Here is a 7,418-nt window from a genome sequence, read left to right as displayed (position 1 = left end):
GGTGACCCGCAACCACAGATCCAGACTCCACAGCTCCAGAGCCAGAAACACCTGCAGGAAGTGATAGGAGGAGAGAGGAGAGGGACGAGAAAGCACAAGACTACCAGAAAGGGGAGAAGTCGAGTTAGTAACATGCAATAATAGGATGAGGTTGCATACAGAGGGAGAGAAAGTAGAGGAGGGAGGAGCTCAGTGCATCATGGGAAATCCCCCGGCAGTCTAGGCCTATAGCAGCATAACTAAGGGATGGTTCAGGACTACCTGAGCCAGCCCTAACTATAAGCTTTATCAAAGAGGAAAGTCTTAAGCCTACTCTTAAATGTGGAGATGGTGTCTGCCTCCTGAACCCAAACTGGAACCTGGTTCCACAGGAGAGGAGCGTTTCAGCGGAGCGTTTAGCCTACACGTTGTTAAAGTGTTGTTAATATGTCATTTTGTGTGCTTCACAGCTCTCTATGAGCGGGCTACATATCCTTCATGGAGCATTCCAGAATAAGAGCATTTTGCCCGTCTGATTTTGCTTATTTGTTCAGTTGTCCTTGATTTTTGTGCTTCCACTATGGTTAAGTAGGCTACGTAGTTAAATTGCGTCTTTTTTGGTCTGTTTTTTTGTTGTTGATGTACGATCGGGTGTTTTATTTTGAAAAATCGACCGGATTCTCTATGCCGTTCTGTGTCTGACTTCCTGCCTGGTTCATCTGCTCTGTGCTGCATGACACGGCTTCAGTCAAAAATAGACTGGCAGTGAATATTGAACTTTAGCAAAATTGCTAATCGAGTCGTAATCGCAATATCTGGCAGAAAAATCACAATTAGAATTTTTCCCCAAATCGTTAAGCCCCATTGTGGATATTTGGACACCTGTAACAGGAGTCAGGCAAAGATACTTGCAGAATAGTGGCATAGGGCCTTTATACAGTCTATGTATAAGACACCTGTCAAACGGCCATGATACCTGGAATGTCTCTAAAATGCTCCTGCTAATTTCCTCCACAGATCCAATATTTCTCTCTGTATTTTCCTCACTGCCTGTGCTCTGCTGCGGTTAAATCTTTCTGTCCGTCCCGCAGACGGTGATGTTTTTTTAGGTCTGGAGTAAAGGTTGGGCCCATAGTCAACTTTTATGTGAAAATTATAACAAGTTATTGCTTTGCAGTTCGGCCTGAGACCCACAGCCGTTACACATTTGTGAGGCAGTTAATTTCTCATTTTGAAAGACACGCTCCCTGTTTTACTGCCAGCCATTACTTCTACTGGCGTATTGACACACTGGTTACAATCTCCATTTGTCACTGTGCTGTGAATAAAATCACTTTGGGGGGGGGGGCTGTGTGTGAAAATATTCAGCAGCATTTTGTTCTTGTTTATTCCAGAATAGGTGTCAGAAACGTCCCAGCTGCCCACAAGCTTGTGCCTCATGTATCCTGGACCAGAGCATAAAGGGTTCCTTCTGATCAGTTTGTTTCTAGCTTTAGTATAAACGAGCATAGCAAAGTTCTTGCTCTGTAAGACAAAAGGCAGATGTGTGGTGGTTAATAGCTAATGGGGATTATGCTGCATTTTATTTACCTCGGAGTTCGGGGATGGGAATGACGTCACACCCCAATTGACCGCGTTGCGGTACAACAAAGGAATGCACCTATCTGAGATCAGATACACTGGTTAAGAATGAAAGCGGAGATGATCACAATGAATGTTTTAGGACCAAAGACTGTGCGGGATATCCTGAATGATGTGAACTGGAAATAAAACACATCACAAGGGGAAAACCTCTTGTAACCTACAGTGCGAGAGTCACAAGTATTTTGTGTTAGACAAATAGTAAAAGGTAACAGGTAGTGGTTCAATTAAAGGACTGTGTTAAAAGGTACCTGCTGTAAATAATCTGTTCTTAAACCTACCAAATAATTAAGAGATTAGCCATCATAATGACAAATTGCTGAAAACAATACACTGTATATTCACACAAAACCATACCCGCACTGCTGCAGCAGCCCGCTTTTTGTCCCTTATTTCATAGTGACAAAGTTGGCAACACTAGTATCAGCCGGTAGAGAATATCGATCCGATACCGGTGTGAAATTAATGAGCTGTATTCCTCACTGTGGGGAAGACAGTTTGTTAAGCAACATCAGCCTTGATCATGCGTGAAATACCTCCAAACTGCTGACAACTCCCTCCATGCTATGTTAGCTTTCCTAGCAAAATGTTTGGGTCTATCTGTGCACTGCTGACGCTGTAATTAAAAACAATAGATCTGCCACATAGATTGGCCCCCATGTCACCATACCCAAATCAGCTATGTGAGTCAGTATCTGACTGATCGGTGCATCCCTAAGTACAACAAGTTAGAAAACCAAGATGGACCCCTGTAGCCATTGTCAGCAATCCCACTAGTTAAGTATTAGGCATACGCAATATTCACAAACACCGTAGCAACATTTCCAACCACAGAAGTTAAACACAACTGTGTGTACGAGACACAAAAGACAGAAGCATTATATTACAGCCATAGGCGTCATTTACACTGGGGACGCTGGGGACCCACCACTTTTTGAAACGGCTGATTTAGAAAGGTTTATTTGGTCATTAAGAAATGTGCATTGTCCAAAAAAAGTAACTTAAGCGAAAAAAACCCCCCCAAATAAGCTACTGATTATAAAATGACCCAAAAAAGTGCAGGAACTTCTTGTCACAGTTTCTTTTTGGCCAGGTTTTCAGTTCTCTCCCTTTGAACATGACAAAAGAGGAGAGAAGACTAAATCATACCTACATGTATGTTGCCTCAGCAGGGATGAACTTACATGAGAAAAGTTGATCTACAGGAGGAACAGACCCAAAAGCGACACAGAGTGCCTGAGAACTGCCCTGACTTAGATTCTGTTATATTTATATATTTTGAAATGTCACCTGCCACCTGAATTTAGTGTTTTTTACATATATAAAAACACTTCCATTATAAATTGATGAAGAAACGTTCACCACAATGCAGGAAATGAAGCGTTTAAAGATCCCCCGCTCATATATCTCAGCATTGAGGATCTCTTTAAAACACTGTTGAAGGATCTTTTCGTCTCATTCTTGTGGAACCTAATATCGCGTATCGTGATGTCTCGCGAGCCAAGTGTCCCTTCACACCCCTAATCTGAGCCCCTATGACCCACCACTTTTCAACACAAAGTGAAGCCCTAGATTACAGCTTTCGCTTATTGGTGGTGCGCAGAGCAGCCATCTCAAATGTACAGTTCAAATGGAACCATTACCTTAATCTTTCCTTAGATCCTTCTCCCAGACAACTGCATTGCTGAATTACTCTTAAAGTGTTGTTACTTTGGTGTAAAGTGTAGTGCTAGTTGCCTGCTGGTTTACCTTTCCATTGCGGCAAGCTGGCTGCATGATTCTACTGCACAGACATTGGCTGAAAAATGCATCATAAAAGCAACTGCTGGCATATTAGCAATATTTCCATAGCAAGAGGAAATGATGACGCCTCGTCCATCTTTGTATACAGAGCTGATGTGAAACCAGAACTTCTGGGATCAGCTCCAGACGTAAGAAACCCTCATTCAAAATCGCCTTGACATTTGAAACAACGCTAATAACAAGAGATCCAGCCTTGAAACGCTCGCTTTGTTGTGTGCAGATATTGATTGTAGTGTTCTAAAAAAAAAAGGGATCCTAACTAGCTCAGACATGTCTGCAATAACCGGAGAGAGTACTGAATGGCGTAGACATTTTCAGACCGCCGATGTTACAGCTTGTCAGTTTGTGGATAGAAAGTTACACTGACAAAGCACTGGCGCTGCCATGCTTGTAGTTTGTTTTCGGTTTCTTATAGCTACTGCAGCTGTAGTTTAGCCGCTTTGTCTTAGATTGTAATGAATCACAGAAGCCAGTAGAACAGAGGTCAGACAGGAAGTGATGTCATGACTTTGGCTGTCTATGGACTGAACCAGCAGAGAGTGCTAAAACAAATCAGTAGTAGTCAGTAATTGATCGATGGATTAGTTCAGTGGGTCCAAATCTGTGGTCTTGGTAATTGAAGAGAAAACGTGTACGCTGTACAGTGAAGAAGAAACAGCCAATAGATTGATTAACAATGAAAACATAAATCGCAGCCCTACAGGACGGTGCTGCCAGGCTGTTTTCATCTTGGTGTTTCTATTTGTCCCGAGTCCTGAGAGTCTTGTGTAATTTCCCAGTATGCATTACTGACTACCGGGAAGCTTTCACAGCTCGCACAGCGATCGTGTAAAGTGTTATCAGGGTAAGAGGATCTCATCAGTTGTGTCTGATTGAGTTGTGTTTGATTGGATTGGCGTCCTGGACGAATCATTGTGGAAAGGATTAGAGATGTCCGAGCTGATAATCAGGGGTGGCTGTGATCCCTCTCATCCTCTTTCTTTCTATATCTGCATCGCTCTCTCTTTCTCTCTATCTAGGTATTTTTATCTTTGTCCACTCTCATTCACTGGGTCAGTGAGATTGTTTTGAATGTCTGCCCTTTGACTCCTCTTCAGTTTGACCTTTTCCAGCTGTGAAAAAATGGTTCTCAGGTCCAGACTTTCTAAATGTGTTTAAATGTTTTTATTAAAAAAAGATAACTGGCATTATTAAATGTTTTTTGGCAAAAATCTTTAAAAACACAGAGCAAATATTAGCTTAGTTTGGCACAGTGACTGGAATCAGGTGTTCATCGCTCAGGAGTTTTTTTTACAAGGAGCCGAATTATCCGCATAGGGCTCCTCCTCCTCCTCCGCTGGTCATCTTTTAACTATATATAGTTAAAAGATGACCAAGATCTAAAAGTGTATCATAAAAATGTGTTTTAACGCTGGATAAAAATTCAGTGAATGACACCTTATGGCTATGGATGAGTCAAGAGAACTGGATACTGCGTTCAAAGATTTTTTATGCGTATTTTGAAGTATCGCATAAGAAAAGGTTTAAGAAAACGGCAAAAATTGAATAAAAAGTTTGCTTAAAATCCACATGACAATTGCTTTTGTCAACTTGGCTTCAAAGAGGCTAACACTGACGTATGTGCAAAGTGGATATGACGCCACTGACAGGCGACCAAATGAAACGCACCGTTACCTTAATTAAAAATCACAGATTTCTCTGGGTTTGAAAATTGTTGATTTTTTGCTTCATGCTTTCTTTTTGCTAGCAGAGCTCCACTGTCACTCAGCTCACCATAACTTATTGGCACAATAATGACCAAATAAACTCATATTCAGTGGACCAACAACGGGAACTTGGTTGAGAACAAAGACAACTAACTGTAGGTAGGACTGGATTGTTAAACAATTGCCTATTTTAACTATTAAAACCACGTATGCCTGTATGTACTTGTGTATTTCTGTTCAGGTGTGACCTGCTGTGTTGGCGACCGGGATGATGGGAGGAGAACAGAGTCATGATGGGAAGGAGAGTAAAGAGGAGAGTGAAAAACATCCAGAGTCTGCTGACACCGACAGCTCAGGATCTGCTGCTTCTGAAGGTAAACACTCATCTTTAAGGGTGAAAAGGAGCAAAGAACATTTACTCACAGATCTTGTTTTAAATTATTGTAAATGTTTTTAACTTTGCTGTAATTTAATCCGGAGACAAGTTGAATTCAATGAAATAAAATATTATTCAGGCCTGCATTCTCAAACTGTCACGATCCTGCCTTGCTTCTCTGTGTAGCCTTGTTACTGTATTCATTCGCATGTTTAAGTTTAGTATCTGTCTTGTCCCTTAGTTTGGTGTCTTTGTATTTACTCCTAGTTCTGTGTTTGCATTATTTTGGCGTTGTTTTATCCTAGCTTCAGTCTGTTTCCCTGTTGGCTGTAGTTTATTTGTGGTTTGTCTGCTTGTGCCTGGATTAGTTGTCACTTATATTATTTTGATCCGTCATGTCTTATTTTGTTACGGCCTGTGTTTAGTGTCCAGTAACCTGTGTTTTGTCTGTTCTCCCAGTAATCCCTTTGCCTGCCTGTCTCGTCAGTCCTGATCCCTGTCACCTGCGTTGCTCCCGCCCTGCTCGTTAGTCCCTGTGTATATATTATATATATATATATATATATATATTTGGTGTTTCTGTCCAGTCATTGTAGCGTGTACACGCTCTGTCTCGTCTTGCAGTGTTTAGCCTGTTTAGCTTTGCTTGTCGTGTCATCCGGTTTCCCTGCTTTCTGGATTATTTTCCCTTCTTTGATTTTTCTATTGGATTACCTTGTTTTATTTGGACTCTGTTTATTTTGGTTTACCTGGACTCAGCCACTCTGTAGTAAGCGTGCTCGCCTTCTGTTGCCTAAAATAAACCTTTTGAACTGTACCTGCTCTGCTCAGTGTCCTGCATTTGGGTCCACCAACCTTCTCAACCACACACACATCCTGACACAAACACTTTCCCTACATAGATCATTTTCACTCAACTTAGTTCCTCTCCACATTTTTCCCCTGGTCATCCACGCTCCATCTGCAAAGGCTCTATGCCCCGCCAGGGGGGCCCGCGGTTAGTTTGAGAACCACTGGGTTAAATGCAGACAACAAATTTTGCATGCTGTGTATAATTGTATGCGACTATGAAGTTGATTAATTAAATCAATCTGTACAATTGAAATACATACATACATGCATACATAGTTAGCAAGGCAAGGCAAGTTTATTTGTATAGCACAATTTAACAACAAGGTAATTCAAAGTGCTTTACATAAAACATAAAAGCAACAGGGAAATATAAAAAAGTTTAAAAACAACATGAAATATAATAAAAGTTACAATGTTACAATCAGGGTTAAATGAGTTAAATGGAAATATGTAATTAAAAGCAATGATAAAAAGCTAAAAACAAAGAAAAAGAAAACAGGACAGTAAAAGTTACAGTGCAGTGTAAGTTATCAATAAAAAGAAAAATCTTAAAGCAGACCTTTCAGCAGACCTGCAGTTATCTGGGAGTTTGTTCCAGATATACGGAGCATAATAACTGAACGCTGCTTCTACTTGTTTAGTTTTGACTCTGGACAGAAAGCAGACCTGATCCCAGACGACCTGAGAGGTCTGGATGGTTCGTAACGAAGCAGAAGATCAGAAATGTATTTTGGCCCTAAACCATTTAGTGCTTTATAAACTAACAGCAGGATTTTGAAATCAATTCTTTGACATACAGGAAGCCAATGTAAAGACCTCAGAACTGGAGTGATGTGATCCACCTTTTTGGTCTTAGTGAGGACTCGAGCAGCAGCGTTCTGAATCAGCTGCAGCTGTCTGATGGATTTCTTAGGGAGCCCTGTAAGGACACTGTTACAGTAGTCGAGTCGACTGAAGATAAATGCAAGGATAAGCTTTTCCAGGTCCTGCTGAGACATAAGTCCTTTAATCCTTGATATATTCTTCAGGTGATAGTAGGCTGACTTTGTAATTGTGTTAAT

The 7,418-nt window shown here is 41.1% G+C and overlaps 1 long non-coding RNA gene across 1 annotated transcript in view; it reads left to right on the top strand.

The window, feature by feature from the left end:
* Nucleotides 1-7,418, top strand: part of LOC123956953 — a 22,989-nt gene that overhangs the window by 2,869 nt on the left and 12,702 nt on the right. The window contains exon 2 of the long non-coding RNA XR_006821682.1: nt 5,371-5,503. This is a non-coding gene — a long non-coding RNA (uncharacterized LOC123956953). The remainder of the gene's footprint in view (nt 1-5,370; nt 5,504-7,418) is intronic.

The sequence above is a fragment of the Micropterus dolomieu genome, linkage group LG18, assembly GCF_021292245.1.
Source record: "Micropterus dolomieu isolate WLL.071019.BEF.003 ecotype Adirondacks linkage group LG18, ASM2129224v1, whole genome shotgun sequence".
Classification (NCBI taxonomy): domain Eukaryota; kingdom Metazoa; phylum Chordata; class Actinopteri; order Centrarchiformes; family Centrarchidae; genus Micropterus; species Micropterus dolomieu.
The sequence above is the reverse complement of the archived record's forward strand: the minus strand, read 5'-3'. Positions and strand labels throughout refer to the sequence as shown.